Raw genomic sequence first — 5,047 nt, 5'->3', positions numbered from 1 at the left:
ACTGATCTGTGATTCAACAGTCTTGCACAATTCACAGCGCTCACCGTAGCACATACCCTCCCCAATGTCTATCACAGTATGAATGAATTATTTTAAATAAGAATTGTGAAAGAAGTTGTTATATGAGACAGATCTGGGGAAATCAGAAAATCAAGTATCATTACCTTAGCAAATGTGAAAAGAAGGAGGAAACTGGCATGAGCATGCCGTAAGAGAGAAAGTGAGCCTTTCTGCAAAAGCAGGATGGCATGGAGCTCTTTTTGGAAAGTGTTTCAGTACTTTATGTGCCATTATCATTTCCTTATTTAATTTACAAATGAAAAGTAGTAAGCAAAGACAGCTGGGAGTGGAAATGTTTCTGAGTTTTATCAATGATATACACAGCTTCTGCTGCTCTGCTGGAGATATAAGTGTATTTGGGGAAAAAAAGTCATCATCATTGAGAACACTGGATTCATGTTGCCACCCTAGGGATATTGCAAAATGCCACAGATTTAAGTTTTAGGTTAAAGGACACTTTTGGAGAAAGAAAGATAATGTGTGGTTTTTTTTTTAAGATTTTATTTATTTATTTGACACAAGACAGCGAGAGAAGGAACACAAGCAGGGGGAGTGGGAAAGGGAGAAGCAGGCCTCCCACCAAGCAGAGAGCCCGATGCGGGGCTTGATCCCAGGACCCTGAGATCATGACCTGAGCTGAAGGCAGTCGCTTAACCAACTGAGTCACCCAGGTGCCCCGAAAGATAATGGGTTTTTAAAAATGTCAGTACAAGAGCCATGTCTATATGCATACAGCAGTTAACTGTTTTGAAGTTACTTTTCTTCTTTCATACCTTCTTATTTCCATGTCCTTTTCTTTTTTCTATACTTCCCTCTTCCCTTGACTGATCAGTCAACCGTGGAATAGTTAATGTAGTTTTTGTAAGTACACTCAGCCTGTACACCTTTAGGTCTAAGATTTGTAAAAATACCAGAAAAGGAATTCTGGATGCAACATCCCACTCTGCAGTGAACTTGGTATAATTGCCTCTGGGATGGTAGCTACCCTCATACATATGAATGGAACAATAGAATTTGAGAGAATATTTTATTTATGTGTTCTTATCTGTTAAGCATTGCATATTTACTACTTTTTGGTTATTTTTTAACATTTCTTTTGTCAGAAGTGCCCATGGAAAACATAAGCATCATTGACAGTAATTTCTAAATTTTCAGTTGGAAATTGTGATAGAAATATTTATTTGATATCTTATATTTGCATGATGTTCTGCTGTATGGCTGTTGGTGGTCTGGTTCAAATGTTTACTTCCTCAATGAAGCCTTCCCAAGCCTCTGCCTCTTTCCCCTGAACTCATATATATACACATCAGATTCAATCTTGCCCTTTCCTCATATTCCTTTAGCACTTAAATTGGATTATTCCAGAAGACCTGAGGGAAATGTTTAGATCAGTTGCATGGCAGTCAACACATGTTTAGGAGTTAGGGACAGAGTTAGGGAAGAGAGTATGTATTTACTGGGCTTTACTTTGCCCTTTCTCTAATAATACCAATAACACAGCCCTGCCTTTGAGAGATACAGTTTCCTGGACATGTAGTCCTGAAGCTAACACAATACTGGAAAATTTTCTGCTCTTCATGGTAGTCATCTCAGTGAATAATGTCTTGATATCCTCTTATATCAAGGCATTGCTAGATAGAACTTGAAAAATGCCTATAGAACATAAATCAACTCCTCAAAATCATTGAATGGTAGTCCATTGTCAATTATGTATCTGCTCAATACTTTACAAATACCTGGAGATGCACTTAAAAAATAGAACAATATTCTGAAAACTATTTTGGTTTCTGGTCACACATACAATATATGGCTTTAGTTTTGCTGATACAGTGCTTCAACTGCTGCTAAAGTAGTTTTTAAATCCCCAGGATAAATAATTCTCTTTTGCAAATCTGTTTGAATAAAGGTCCAGTGTCACTGCAGTTAATGGCCCAATGATGACACAGTTCACATCAAGGATGAAAATGTTTATGGTATTTTATTTGTTTATAGATCTTTGTGGATCTCAGGAGGCATATTAAGTCATTTTTGTAGACACCAACACCAGGAAAAGACTGTTGGAAGTACCTAGGATTACACTCATAAGCCTACCTCAGAATTGAGATTAGAATTTAGAATCCCTGGGTTCGTGCTTTTGTTAAAAAATAGGGATAAAGGGAAGTGTACATGGTGGCAGTTTGCAAGAAGTGAGGTGTGTGCTGGGTCTTGGGTGGACTTGCTTAAGTAGATATGGTTATCAATCCTTTGGACATTTTAATGTTAGGCATCCCTGATGTGGCCCCATGGAGTACTGAAGCTGATAACATCTCTGAATGCGTACAGTATGCCAAACTCTGCTAAGCACAACATATCATTATCTCTAACTTTTATCGCAATCTTTCAAAAATAGTATTATTCTTATTTAACGGGAAGTTGGGGCTCAGTGAGTTATAAATACTTGCCCAGATTTTATGATTAGTGAGTGCCCGAGCCAGGATTCAAAGTCAAGTCTACGTGATCCCAAAGGCACCACCACACCATGATTCTGTATGAATAATCAGATGCAGCAAATGAATATATCATGTAATAGAGTAGTGAGTGTATAAGGGAGGGGTGACATTTGAAGGGTGAGTGGCTACTGTAACAAATTACTACAAACTTGGTGATGTAAAGCAGCATAAATTTGTTCTCTTGCAGTTTTTGAGTCCAGAAGTCTGAAATTAAAGTGTATGCAGGGCTGCAAGGCTGCCTCTAGAGGCTCTAGCAGAGAGACTGTTTTGTTTAGTTTTTTCCTTTTCCAGCTTTTGGTGGCTTGTGGTTGTATCACTCTGATCTTTGCCTCTGTAGTCACACTGCCTCCTCTTCTATCAAATTTCCCTCAGCCTTACTCTTTACAAGAACACTTGTCATTGGGTTTAGGGATCATCAGGATGAGCCAAAACGGTCTCCTTGTCTAAAGACTCTTCACTTGATTATATCTGCAAATATACATTTTCCAAATAAAGTAACCTTCACAATTTCCAGGAATTAGAACGTAGGCATGCTTTTTGGTGGGGGGTGGGGGTGGGGGTGGGTGGGGTACTATTCGGCTTACTGCAGTGAGTAATGGATTTCTGTGGTCAGACTGAGTTGCACCAGGGCCTTCTACCCCCCTTCTCCCAGTTTTGGTTTCCTGGCGGAGATGGGATTGTTTGAGTGCTCTCAAAGGCCTGAGGAGATGGATGGGTCAGATAAATTGAACAGACAGGGGTATGTTGAAGCAGTGTAGCAGGATTATTCCTATGGACTCGAACCAGCCAATATGAAATCATTGATAGAAAAGTTGAAAGATGCTATGGGATAAACTAGTTTTAGAGCGAATGTTCAGTGTGGAGACCCTGTCTTCAAGGGACTTACATTCTAGGCAGGATGGCAGTTTATTTAATAAAGTGTGGGCCTATTGTAACAGTTCATCAGATGCTGGATTTTTTCATAAAAATCCACAGCAAAAAAATAAGCGTTAAGTGAAGAAATCACCATACTGGGGGAAAGACATGAAAAGCAGAATAAAGCTGAACAGGCCTGTTCTCAGACAAAACTACCACCCTTCCTCTCTGGCCAGCGGTAAACAGGGTTCTGCCACCACTGGTTTGTTGTGGAGCTGTGAGGACTAATTTCACCTTGCCCTTTTACCCTTTGTATGTCGGTCCCACAGGTATCCCAGGTCTCCTGATCTCCATATTTGCCTTGTACATCTTCACTTGTACCCTATTTCTCAGCTCCTGTACCCTCTAAAAATCAGGGTCAGTGTTCAGTAAAATCCTGTTCTCAATAACTTCTCTCAATATTTCCTCCACCTCCTTATTCTAACTGAAATCTGGCTCTACCTTAATGGCTGTCACTGCAGCCTTTTTAAATAGTTGATTATTTTTTTCTCTAACACAGCCCAGCTGCTGTTCATCCTGGAGTTAGGATAGGTATTTTCCTTGTTCCTCCTTACTAAAGACCGACCGTTCTCTCTTCCTCCTCCTCCCACCTTGAAATCTTATGTCATTAGATTATAGATCTCCTGTTACTGCTTTTGATGGTTAATTTTATGTATTAGTTTGGGCCATAGGGTGCCCAGATATTTGGTCAAACATTATTCTGGCTGTGTCTGTAAGGTGCTTTTAGTTGAGTTAACATTAAAATTGACAGCCTCATAAAGCAGATTGCTCTCCCTAATGTCGATATGTCTCACCAATCAGTTGAAGGCCTGAATAGAACAGAAAGGCTGACCTCCCTTAAATAGGACAGAATTCCTCCTCCCTAACTGTTTTTGAGCTGGGACATTGTTTTGTTATTTTCTTTTTTTCTGCCTTTGTACTTAAACTGAAGCATGGACTCTTGCTGGCCTTTGAGCCTGGGATTACACCTTCACCTCTCTGGGTCCTCAGGCCTTTGGACTTGGACCAGCACTGTATCATCAGCTCCCCTGGTATCCAGCTTGCTGACTGTAGATCTTGGTACTTGCGAGCCTTCATAATTGTGCAAGTCAATTCCTTATAATAAATCTCTTTAAATCTTATTGGTTCTGTTTCTCTGGAGAACCCTGACTAATATACCCCTCTTGATTATAGTCATCTCCTGACTTCTAGTTTGCTCTTCAGTCATTGAAGATGTTTGACCTCATGGCACAATATCACTCTTGTCAATACCATTCCTGTTTCAATTCTTGGTGACTTCAATACCCATGTGTAGGATCCTTCCAACACCCTGGCCTCTCAGTTCCATGACTTTTTTTTTTTTTTTCAGTTTTATTTTCTTCACCAGGTTTGTCACTTGTTCCCATGGCCATAACTTATCTTGTCATTATTAATAACTGCAACCCCTCCATAACCTCAGTGTTAAGCATCCCGCTTGACTACCAACTCAATCCCTCTGGTACCTGATGACAATTATTTTACCCCACTGGGGCCTTCAAAATAGTGACTCTACTAATTTTTTCCCATCCCCCCCCCAAACATATCCTCACTTCCCTCCACATTGG

This window comes from Eumetopias jubatus, unplaced genomic scaffold (assembly GCF_037043125.1).
Source record: "Eumetopias jubatus isolate StellerSeaLion01/CBP00866 unplaced genomic scaffold, mEumJub1_p1.0 scaffold_11, whole genome shotgun sequence".
Taxonomy (NCBI): Eukaryota; Metazoa; Chordata; class Mammalia; order Carnivora; family Otariidae; genus Eumetopias; species Eumetopias jubatus.
Note: the sequence above shows the minus strand (reverse complement) of the source record.